This window comes from Cryptomeria japonica, chromosome 9 (genome assembly GCF_030272615.1).
Source record: "Cryptomeria japonica chromosome 9, Sugi_1.0, whole genome shotgun sequence".
NCBI classification, from domain to species: domain Eukaryota; kingdom Viridiplantae; phylum Streptophyta; class Pinopsida; order Cupressales; family Cupressaceae; genus Cryptomeria; species Cryptomeria japonica.
Genome location: NC_081413.1, coordinates 352800887 through 352814146, shown reverse-complemented (window position 1 = coordinate 352814146; position 13260 = coordinate 352800887).

The following is a 13260-nucleotide window of genomic DNA, read 5'->3' as shown; positions in this document are numbered from 1 at the left end:
AATAACGGTTGATAAGGTGAATGAGGACACATTCAAAGAGAAAGTTGAAAAGGAGAAGGATAAATTCTTTGAGGATACAATAAAGAAGTGCATAGAACACACATAAATACACTTTAACAGGCACTAAATACTACAATTTTGGAATATAAAGAGTTGTACAGAGAAACATGCAAACCACATCTTTTGACAAAGGACATAGAAAAGCAAATATGCAGAGTATAGAAGGAAATAGATGACATAGCTGATAACATAATTGGTTCATCCGAACCTATATCAGTTATTGAGAAGGAAATAACAGGTTTTGAGGAGAAATTTGAGAAAGAAAAGGCAAGGATTAAGGCTAATGCTAGAGAACAAGTATAAACTTGGTCCCAAGTTGGACAATCTTATCTCTCTGAGAAATGAAATCTCTAAGGCATTACTTCAAGGAGAAAGATCACCGGAAGAGCACATGCATCATCTCACTAGCACGATCCAACAGATTGAGGCAACCCTAAATGACACCAACAAATTCATGCAGAGTTTACGTTTGGTTTTGGCAGACATATTTCAGATTATAACCAACTGGTTACAAACTTTGAGGTAAAATTTTTCCACTCGTTTGACAATTTTTGACAATCTTTGTCATTGATGTCAAAGGGGGAGTAGTGGACAGAGAAAAATGATTAATTAGAGGAGATCATTTGCTCAGGGGGAGCACATATTTTTTGGTAACTTTTTGGACTTCACTTTTTGGAAACAGTTTTTGGATTTTTCTCATTAGTGTTGCCATCAATGCCAAAAGGGGGAGATTGTTGGCATTCTACACTCTTATGAGAATAGTTGGTGTTTTTATTGATGGCAACCATCTGGAAACCTACTGGCATTCATCTGGAAAAGCCACCGGAAGGCACCAACACCGACATAGGCATCTACATACACTAGCAGACACTTCACCGGCAGCGGCAACAATGCATATCGACACCCCAGCCAACAGGGAATAAACTTTTGTTCATTGTATTTAAATGTAATTATCTTTTGTAAATCTGACATGGAATATTATAAAAGACTCATATATATGTATGAGATCTTATAGGTCATTTTGTAGTATGAAGGTAGTATGTATGGAGAGAATATATGGATGATATTTTTGTATAAGGAGATATAGCTGACAACGAAGGTTTTTGGTTATAGGATGAGCTTAAACCGGTACTGAACCTGGCATAGTTGATGCTGATTTGAAGTAGTACATTGTATTGGATTTCATAATCCACTTTTGTAGTCAGTGTGACTCTTATTGAGTAGTGAGCTCTAGGCAGTTGACCTTCCTGCATGTGCAGGCCCCTCATTGTAAGTAATATTTATTCATTGGCCAATGAGTGAATATTGTGGGTCACAAATCCCACTGAGGTTTTTCCCACACCGGGTTTCCTCATTAAACATCTTGTGTTATGGTGTGTTTTCTATGTTGTCTTTATTGTTCTTGTTTATTGCAATAATTCTTATTTACCAGTACACTATTTTGGAATGCAAAGTTCTTAATAAGTTTAAATATTCTGCTAACCGGTTAGATACTGATTCACCCCCCCTCTCAGTATCTTTGGGACTATCATTAATCCTAACACTCCCGAGGGAGCATACTCATGACCTCATGATCTCACATCTTCAATGTCAAGAAAAATTTCAAATCTTCATCAAAAGTCGAGCAAAAATCTTTGGTACTAAGGAAAATCAAACAAATCCTTATCGCTAAGGGAATCTCAACTTCATCACTTCATATCAAGTTGAGATCTCTCGATCATCTGAATCAAATCAATCACTAGGGGCATATCAATTTCATTGCTTTAAATCAAGCTGATATTGTCTTCATTTGAATCAGTCTCTTAACATAATCAGTTTCATCGCTTTTCATCAAGCTGATTATTCATTTAAACTCAATCAAAATTTTAAAGAGTATCTTTGATCACTCGCTCAATCTAAGCAAGTGTTCATTTTTATCGCATCAAATCAAGCTAGACAGTTTATCTTTGCTCATCATGTCTTGATCCATCGAGTTCAAGATCGCTTTTATCTTCGCTCACTGTGTCTACTTTAATCAAGTCCTAAATCAGTAAGATCTGCTTCTTGATCAATCAAGTTTAAGTTTGGTATCTTTGCTCTTCATCAGTCCTAGTTCAATGAAGTTCGGGATCAGTATCGCTTTAATCAACTCTATTCAGTTTCATCGCTTCAAAATAAGCTAAACACCTCGTTCTTCATCTGGTTTGTGATCAATCAAGTTCAGAACTGGTATCTCCTAGACATCAACTATTCTTTGAACCAACGCATTGCTCGCACATTAATTCAAAGATGGGAAAATGTAATACCCTAAAATTGGTCATCTAAACCATAGGCCCCTAATCTCGACAACATCACCAAGGTCCTAACCAAAGATAATTAAATCAACTTTGAGCACACAATTAATTAATTATTCAATATTAATTAAATATTTATTTAATTAATTAAATCATTCCAAGTAAATCATTTTGATCAATTATCCTATTTAATTTATTAAATATCCTAGCATATTTAATTAATTAATAAATTTGCCATTTAATCGTAAAAAGGGAATTAATTTATTACAAAAGAGGAATAAATTACAAAGAAAGAGTTAAATTGAATACAAAATAAAAGAATTGAATTGGGAGAGAAATTAGACTTGAGATATTATTTCTTCTTCTAAATTGAGATAACTTGAAATCAGAAAAGCAATTAAATTGAATTATTAATCATTCTCCAAAATTGGAACTCAAAGCTTTTGAGAAAAGAAGTTGAGTTGCATTGAAAAGACTTTTTTCTTGAATAAATCAAATAAATCGCATGTAATCACCTATTTTTATCTCAAGTGCATGGAATTAATTGAATTTTATCTCGAATGCAAACTTGAACTTATAATCTGAATGCATTTTAATCAAGCTATAATTGGAATCTATCTCAAGGTTAACTGAATACGATCCCTCAATTATTTCAATTATCCTAAATTGTTCTTTTTATTGAATAATCTCAACCACTCGTTGCTAATTGATCTTGACCATTGGTCTCTCTTTTGATTCTCTATAAATTCAGCCTTCATCTCTCATTCAAAACACCCTAGAGAGTTATTGTTATTATACAGTTTTTGCTATGGAGTCATTCAAGATATTGTTTTTGAGATTATTGCATTTTAGTTTAGCTTTTTGCATTATTATTTCAATTATGATTTCTTGAATTCATTTAGCTTACTATTCATCCATCTATCTTAAATCTTGCATCCATTTAGCTTAATATCATGCTCATATAGATTAAATACTTTGTCTTGGTGTAGTCTAGTCACTGGTATTTCTTATACAAATCTGAGAGCAAGTCTATACTCGCATCTTTTAGAAGGAAATGGGTTGATTTGTTATGGTTTTATTATTCATGCTTATATATGTCTAACTGTACATGTAATGACTTAATTGAAGAGTTGTGTCTTACAGCTTGCAGATACTTATTCCACTTTTCACACCACAACATGTGGGGGCTCTCATCAAAAACCTCATTCATACTCGACAAGGTCTCCTCATAAAAATCAACACGAGAGTTCTTTTGATAATGCTCAACATTGTGGACCTCATAGACATCTTGATTCTCAGTTGTGTGATAATAAACCTCTAAATTGCTATCAATCACCATACTTTCAGATTTACCATAGCTTTCATCATGAAGTTCAAACATTCCTATGCCTTCATAGGCATCACTGATTTCTTTCACGTCATGAGCATGAGTCATGTCAACCAAAGAATATTGTCAATCAAGGCAACTATTGATCCCATCATCCAAATCTACACAAGAGTTTGAAATTCTTATTATATCAGCCGACACTAAGGCAAAGTGATCTTGTATGCATTGTGTTTCTTGTTCACCCACTTGATCATGGTACATAGGTAGCTCACCCCATGAGGAACATGAAACACCAACATCTTGTTCACTAAAATTATATTCACTTGGAACATATGAATCTATCTCTTCTACTTCATGGAGGTATACTCACAAATTGACAAAACATCCTCCTCATCTGAAACTGGGTCCATTTCTTCATATAGTGGATTTGGGATCACATGGGAAGCGATCTCATGCATATCATTGCAAAACACAGGATGGCTCATGTAGTGCAGGGGCACCTAAGGGTTGAAATGCCCTTAACCAATTTTGGCATGTACATACTATGGACTAGCTCTAAGTCCTTTTTTATTGCAGTTTTTGAAATTTTGCCTATTGGCAAGACCTACCCCAATCGGCAGGACTTCTCCCAATTGCGGTCACCAGAGTTTGGAGTGGAGTTATCAAGTATCGGAAGGAGCGGGTTTATGCTACTCCGATGACCCGATGAGTTAGCATGCAGAGCAGAGCGCCTTAGAGATAGTCATCAGGTATCAGAAGGAATAGTTTTTTGCTACCCCGATGACCCGATGGGAAAGCATAGGCACGGACCAGGTTGTATCAGGTATCAACAGGCAAGTTTCTCACCTATGCCGACACCCGATAGGAAAGTGGATGGACCAGAGGAGGTTCATCGACCATCAGAAGGAATTCTTTCATGTTATGCCGATAGCCCAAAGACAAAGCACAAACAGAGGAGCATCAGATGAAGGGAATTCTTGTTATCTCAACGCCCGATGGGACATCACAAAGAAGAGCATTGGCCATTAGATGAAGGGGTTTCTTGTTATCCCGACACCTGATAGGAAAGTGCGAGTGGAGGAAGAGGATTGTCCATCAAACGAAGGGGTTTATTGTTATCCTGACACCCGATAGGAAAGTGCGATCTGAGGAAGAGCATCGACCATCGGATGAAGAGATTTCTTGTTATCCTAATGCCCGATAGAAAAATGAAAAGTAGAGGACGTAGTCATCGAACATAGGCAAATAAGAATTGATGTTATGCCGAAGCCCGATAGGAAATGTGAAGCGCAGAAAGTCGACATTGGCAGTTGGAAACCAGGTTTCGTGGCTACGCCGATGGACCATTTTGTAACTGTTTTTTCAGTTTTGAAACCGTCTGTGTTTTATGACGGAGGGAATGTTTAAAAGACCCAATGGGCATTTGTAAAGGGTTGGTTGTTGGATCATTTTGGAAAAATAAAATAAATACATACAAGTCTATTTTCTGGTCCCGATTGCTAAATACTGTTCTATTTTGTTTTGCTAAATTTTTCATTATAGTATTGTAGCTAGAGTTTCCTTTTTGTTGTTTGTTCTTTGTTTGAATCCACATTGTAAATATGGCTTTGTCTTGAAACTCCATCATGGGATCCACACGGCCATTGGAGTGCTTCAAGAAGAGCCAAAAATGTACAGTATGAGTAAAATAGAAGTAGGAGGAAACCAGGAAATGGAAATTGTCATTTCTCCATACTGATCCTAGGCGAGCTTGGAAGTAGTCCACCTAGGTTTCAGTAATGTAATGAAGATAAATTCTAGGAAAGGAATCTACTGAGAACTGGAAGAAGTTCCAGAAGGCTACAAGCCTAAAACCGTGACATTATGAATCCAATAGAGAAAAGTTTTCTAAACCAAACAAGATGGGTGGTGTTGCAATGAGGGAATATGTGTGTGTGTCCTGCAACCTTGCAAGGTTTTAGTGAGCAAGCTTACCTGGTGAGCTTGAGAAAAGTGAGATAAGAAAACAAATGGTAGGGAAGCCCTGATAAGTCTAGTCAGGTAGATGTGAACCCGGGAAGGGATAGAAACAAACCATTAATGATGCCTAATTGATGGTAAGCTAGGTAGTCTCCCTATCATATCGGTATTAGAGTAGGTTTAGACTTGGGAAGAAAGTAGTTGATGTCAGACACTGAGTCAATGGGAGAAAATAGTTCCAGAATGGTGACCAATGCAGAGTTAGCTAAGAAGGTAGAAGACCAGGAGGAATAGAATAGACTCCTAAGAGAAATATTAATGCAACTGGAGAGAAAACTAGACACCGTTGAGGATAAAACTAAGAAAGTAGCAATCCAGGTAAATGAAGGGAAGGGAAAAGAATCAGTAGAAGAGGATAGAATACCTTCCCCAGACCCTGTTCTACTTGAAGAACCTTTCCTAAAAGCCATTAAATCCTTAGGAGGAGAATCCTTGGAAGGAGTGCCACTTTTCTATGGGAAAATGGAGCCTGAAATAGTCATGGAATGGATTGAAGGATTGGAGAATCACTTTGAGTGTGTTGGAGTTAGTGAAGCCCAAAAGGTGAAGGAAGCTAAGTCTAGATTGAGAGGAGCAGCCTGGACTTGGTGGAAATTTATCCAAGAAGAAAGACAAAAAGAGGGTAAGAACAAAATAGCCAGTTAGGTAGGAATGGTAGCCAAGGTGAGGGAAGCCTATATTCCTGAAGATTATGAGATCCAATTACACAAAAAGAGACAAAATCTGAGATAAAGAGACTTGGATGTGAGCAGCTACATAGAGGAATTTCAGAAGTTGTGTTTAAGATCCAAGGTAGTAGAGGATGAGAGCATCAAGGTAGCCAGATACTTGAATGGGTTGAGATGGAATATCCAAGAGGATTTGAGTTTGTTAAGCCCTAACACCATGCATAAGTGCTATCAGTTGGCACTAAAGGTGGAGGAAAAGAGAAAAAAGAAGCAAGAACAAAGCAACAAAGGAAGAGGCAAAGGAAAAGATGGTAGAGGCCAAAGAGGCAGTTTTGGTGGAAGAGGAATAGATCAAAGGTCCCAAGGAGAGTCCAAACTTATAGAGAAAAGTGAGGATTCACATAGCAAGAGTAGTTATAGAGGAAGGGGATCATCTAGCAACCCAAGAAGAGGTAGATCTAGTGGACCGGGAAGAGGGTCCTACTTCTCCACCATGAAGTGTTACAATTGCTAAAAGTTGGGTCACCCTACCTATAGATGTCCAGAGAAACCCTCTTCATCTCAAGGGAGTGAAAGAAGAGTAACATATGCACAAGAGGATGCAGAGAAAAACAAGACACAAGATGTGAGCTTATCTCCTGAAGATGGAGAAAATTTAATGATGAGAAGAGCCTTGATTAAGGATCCAATCAAAGAAGAACCAACTCAAAGAAGAGATTTGTTTAGAATCAAATGCAAGGTCCTTGGTAAGGTTTGTAGAGTGGTGATAGACTTAGGGTCTACTGACAACATTATGTCAAAGGAAGCAGTAAGTAAACTGAAGTTGAAAAGAATTCCACATAGTAATCCATATAGGGTCACTTGGCTCAACAAGGAGCAGCATGTGGTAGTGAATGAACAAACATGGGTTGAGTTCAATATAGGTAGTTATAAGGATAAAGTCTTGTGTGACATACTGCCTATGGATGCTTGCCATCTACTTCTGGGTAGACCATGGTAGTTTGACAGAAAGGCCATTCACAACAGAGAGGAGAAATCTTATTCTTTTCAAAAGGATGGAGTTACATACCACATTTAATCCCTAATTGAAGAAGGAGAGAGCAGAAAAACTAAAGGCCCAAATGTGTCATTGGTGAGTGAAAAAGAGTTCATTAACACTCTCAAGGAAGGAGAAGGAGTGGGATTTTCTCTTATAGTGAAACCAAAGGAAGCAAAGAAAGAAAAGAAGGTTCCAATACCTCATGAAGTGCAGCAGGTACTAAACCAGTTCAAAGAAATTATAAGTGATGGAGCACCAGCAACCCTACCTCTTATTAGAGCCATCAGCGATCAGATTGATTTTATTCTTGGAGCATCATTACCCAACAAAGTAGCCTATAAGATGACTCCCAAATAGAACAAGGAAGTGGATAGACAAGTCCAAGAATTATTGGACCAAGGATTGATAAAGAAGAGTATAAGTCCTTGTGTCGTACCTTCAGTGTTAACACCCAAGAAAGGAGGAACGTGGAGGCTATGCACAGATTCAAGAGCCATAAATAGAATCACTATCAGGTACAAATTTCCTATCCCAAGAATTGAAGACTTGATGGATTGCTTGGAAGGTGCAAAGTACTTCACTAAGATTGATCTCAAGAGTCGATACCACTAGATCAGAATAAAAGAAGGTGATAAATGGAAAACAACCTTCAAAACCAATGAAGGACTTTATGAGTGGCTTGTTATGCCATTCGGTCTTAGCAATGCTCCCAGTACATTCATGAGACTCATGAATGAAGTGCTTAAAGATTTTATTGGTAAATTTGTTGTTGTATACTTAGATGACATCTTGATTTTCAGTAGAATTAAAGAGGAACATCAAGAGCATCTTAGTATTGTATTGCAAAAATTGTATGATGAGCAACTAACAATAAACTTGGAGAAGTGTGAGTTTATGAAGAAGGAACTTGTCTATCTCAGATTTGTAGTTTCAGGAGGAGATTTGAAGATGGACACATCAAAGGTGGAAGCCATCACAAATTGGCCAACACCAAAGACAGTGAGTGTAGTAAGAATTTTTCATGGTTCGGCATAGTTCTACAGGAAGTTTATCAGAGGGTTCAGTGAGATTTGTGCACCCATGCTGGATACCATCAAAGGAGGAGTTAAGACTAAGTTTTAGTGGACCAATGCAGCTAACAAAGGGTTTGAACTTTTTAAACAAAAGGTAGCTACACAACCAGTACTCATTCTTCCTAGTTTTGATAAGTTGTTCACAATTAAATGTGATGCAAGTAATATAGCAGTTGGTGTTGTTTTAATTCAAGAGAACAGACCCATAGCTTTCTTTATTGAGAAGCTCAATGATGCCAAGAAGAAGTAGTCATCCTATGATCTCAAGTTGTTTGCTCTTGTCCAAGCTCTTAGGAAGTGGAGGCACTACTTGTTACCTAAAGAGTTTGTTGTTTATATAGATAATCAGACTTTGAGTTTTCTGAATTCACAAGATAAGTTGAGTCATAGGCATGTTAAATGGGTTGAGTATTTGCAGTCATATACTTTTTCTATTAAGCATAAGAAAGGACAGTGTAATAAAGTAGCAGATGCTTTGATTAGAAGGCTACTAATAGTGCAAGAAGTGAAGATTTAGAGTATTGGAGTTGATTACTTCAAATATTTATACCCCAACATGATGAAGATTTTGCAGCCATTTACAAGGTTTATCAAGAATTTCAGAATCACTTTCATAGTGAATGTGCTGACTTTACTTTGTAGAATGGTGTGTTGTTTAAAGGTGGACAGTTATGTGTTCCCAAAGGATCGATGAGGGAAAATCTAATCCAATAAAAGCACAATGGATATTTGAGTGGTCATTTTGGCCTTAATAAGACATTGGAACTTGTTCAACAGTTTTACTATTAGCCCAGAATGCAGAGGGATATCAGAAGGTATGTTGAGAAATGTATGGTTTGTCAGAAAGCTAAAGGTATAGCTACTAATGTTGGACTTTATCAGCCATTACCTATTCCTACCAGACCATGGGAATATGTCAGTATGGATTTTGTGGCTGGATTACCTAAAATGAAGCTTGGTTGTGATAGCATTTTTGTTGTTGTTGATAGATTCAGTAAGATGGCACATTTTCTTCCTTGCAAAACTACTCATGATGCTACTCACATTGCACACTTGTTTTTCAAAGAGGTTATAAGAATCCATGGATTTTCGGTTAGTATTATTTCATATAGAGATGTCAAATTCCTTGGACATTTTTGGAAAACTCTTTGGAAAAGATTGGGAACTAATTTGTCTTTTGGATCAGCCTATCATCCCCAAACAGATGGTCAAACAAAGGTGGTAAATAGGACACTTGGAAACCTTTTAAGGTGTTTGACAAAGGAATATGGATAGAGTTGGGATTAGGTTCTTCACCGGGAAGAGTTTGCCTACAATGACAATGTCAATAGGTCCACTAGGAAGAGTCCTTTTGAGATAGTGTATGGTATGCACCCATGAGGTGTTATGGAATTATAGGGTTTTTGTGATCTGACATACAGAAGTGGTCAAGCTGATGATTTTTCTCAATCTATGAAGGAGGTTCATGACCAAGTCAGACGAGCTCTCCAAGATTCTTCACAAAAATTTAAAGCCAGCGTTGATGCCACATGGAGAGAGGTGCAATTTTCTATTGGAGATTTAGTGATGGTACATTTAAACAAGAATCAACTTCAGAAAGGGATTCCCAGCAAACTGCAAATGAGGAGACTAGGCCCGTGTAAAATTTTAGCCAAGTATGGCTCTAATGCCTATAAGATCGATTTTCCATCTGATATTGCTTTTTCTTCAATTTTTAATGTTGTAGATTTGGTTGCTTACAAGGAGCAACTTCCCAAGTAGGGTGCGCGAGTTTCAGATGTTCAGTAGGCACTAACCGATCTGCCCTTACCTTGTTCTACCATACCATAGGCTGAGAAAGTGTTGGATTCCCACGTTTTCAAGAAGACTAGACACCAGGTCTACATGGAACATTTGGTCAAATGGATGAATAAACCTGATTCTGAAGCGACTTGGGTCCCTAAATCCGACTTTGTCAAGTCAGGAATTGATCTCTCCCTGTTGTCGCGCATAGTCACTTGACTTCTTTATTTTTGGGGGAGTATGGTGTAGGAGCACCTAAAGGTTGAAATGCCCTTAACCAATTTTGGCATGTACATACTATGGACTGGCTCTAAGACCTTTTTTATTGCAGTTTTTTTGAAATTTTGCCTATCGGCAAGACCTACCCCGATCAGTAGGTCTTCTTCTGATGCGGTCGCTAGAGTTTGCAGTGGATTTATCGGGTATTGGAAGGAGTGGGTTATGCTACCCCGATGACCCGACGAGTTAGCATGTAGAGCGGAGCACCTTGGAGATAGCCATCAGGTATCGGAAGGAGTAGTTTTTGCTACCCTAATGACCTGATGGGAAAGAATAGGTGTAGACCGAGTTGTATCAGTTATCAGCACGCAAGTTTCTTACCTATGCTAACCCCTGATAGGAAAGTGGATGGATCGAGGGAGGTTCATCGACCATCGGGAAGAATGATTTCGTGTTATGCCGACAGCCCAAAGACAAAGCACAAATAGAGGAGCATCGGACGAAGGGAATTATTGTTATTCCAACGCCCGATGGGACATCACAAAGAAGAGCATCGACCATCAGATGAAGGGGTTTCTTGTTATCCCGACGCCCAATAGGAAAGTGCGAGCGGAGGAAGAGCATCGGCCATTGGACAAAGGGATTTCTTGTTATCCTGACGCCCGATAGAAAAGGGCAAAGTGGAGGACGTAGTCATCGAACATCAGCAAATAAGAATTGATGTTACACCAAAGCCTAATAGAAAATGCGGAGCATAGAAAGTCGACATTGGTAGTTGGAAACTATGTTCTGTGGCTACGTCGATGGACCGTTTTGTAACTGTTTTTCAGTTTTGAAACCGATTGTGTTTCATGACGGAGGGAATGTTTAAAAGACCCAATGGGCATTTGTAAAGGGTTGGTTGTTGGATCATTTTTAAAAAATGAAATAAATACATACAAGTATGTTTTCTAGTCCCGATCGCTAAATACTATTCTGTTTTGTTTTGCTAAATTTTTCATTACAGCTATGTTGCTAGAGTTTCCTTTTTGTTGTTCGTTCTTTGTTTGAATCCACATTGTAAATATGGCTCTGTCTTCAAAATCCATCATGGGATCCACATGACCATTGGAGTGCTTCGGAAAGAGCCAAAAATGTACAGTATGAGTAAAATAGCAGTACGAGGAAACCAAGAAATGGTAATCAATGTTTCTACTTATTGAGCCTAGGTGAGCTTGGAAGTAGTCCATCTAGGTTTCAGTAATGTAATGAAGATAACTTGCAGGAAATGAATCTGCTGAGAACTGGAAGAAGTTCCAAAAGGCTACAAGCCTGAAACCGTGACATTGTGAATCCAATAGAGAAAAGTATGCTAAACCAAACGAGATGAGTGGTGTTGCAATGAGGGAATATGTGTGTGTGTCCTTCATCCTTGTAAGGTTTTAGTGAGAAATCTTACCTGGTGAGCTTGAGAAAAGTGACATAAACAAACAAATGGTAGGGAAGCCCTGATAAGTCTAGTCAGGTAGACGTGAACCCAGGAAGGGATAGAAACAAACCATTAAAGAAGCCTAATTGATGGTAAGCTAGGTAGCCTCCCTATCATCATGTCTATGGTATCATCATCCAACGGATTCTTAATTGTACATACCATTCTCATTTGTTGATCATTATACATCACCTCATCCATTTCAGGTGTATTTGGCTCTTGGATTGCACCAACCTCATACTCTTGCACCATGTCACGACTTTGAACAATAAAATCATCATCAACATTATCATCTTCATAGGTGTATCTAGGATGTGACGTTTCATCCTCTTCATTGTGCTCATATTCATAGTCACCAACATTGCTTAGGTCTTCCCCATTCTCATATTTTGCAAGAGACTCCAAATTTAATTTATATTCATCATTCTAAGCACTAGGACAACAAACTATACGATTCCAATCATGAGAGTTAGTTGCTTTATCATAACCATAAGCATGGGAATCATAACCGGCATGGGTTTCAACATTTGCATGCATGTAATCAACACTAGGTCTCCCTTGTTCACTTGCTAACTAAGACATCATGTTATTGACACCCATAGCATTAAAAATTGCTCTTAAATCCAGACTACCATAGGGTTGCCACTGATTCTTTGTCACTACCATGTCTTCACTTCTTTCAAACATCATTGTGTTATTGCTGATCAAATTTTGACAATACACCATTGGATCAATAGAACCTTCATATTTCTAGTAAGAAACATAAGGCTCAACCTGATATTCATCATTACACATGATTGGGTTTGGGACAACAGGTTCATATTGATTTAAACTATCACTTTTGGGTGCATACACATAACCCAGTTGTTCATAAGTATTATTTTGAATAGGCTCTTGAGGCATAAACATTTTTTGAGGTACACTTGCTTCATTCACACACATTGCATTAGTTTTGGGCTCATAAACAACCTCATGTGAAACTTGTTGATTGACATTTTGGAAAGACATACATGAGGGGACAACAAGCTAGGAATTATTTCTAACTTCGGAATTGCCTTTCTTTCTTGCACACCAAGCTCCCCTTTCAGGCTTTAGTTTCATTCTCATCCCAAACTTTGAAATTTTCTCAATGTTCTTAGCTATTTCATAGGCTTCATGCAAAATTTTGAGACTTTTATTTCTCACCCTATAACTCATCTTTGCATCAAAGGCGCCAAGGTAAACCACTAAAGCCATGTCATCAGATGGTCTGATATTCTAAGGGATTATTTTCAATTTCTTTGTACATATGAGATTGAAAGATGAGACCAACTCATCCTCTTGAATGTTAAT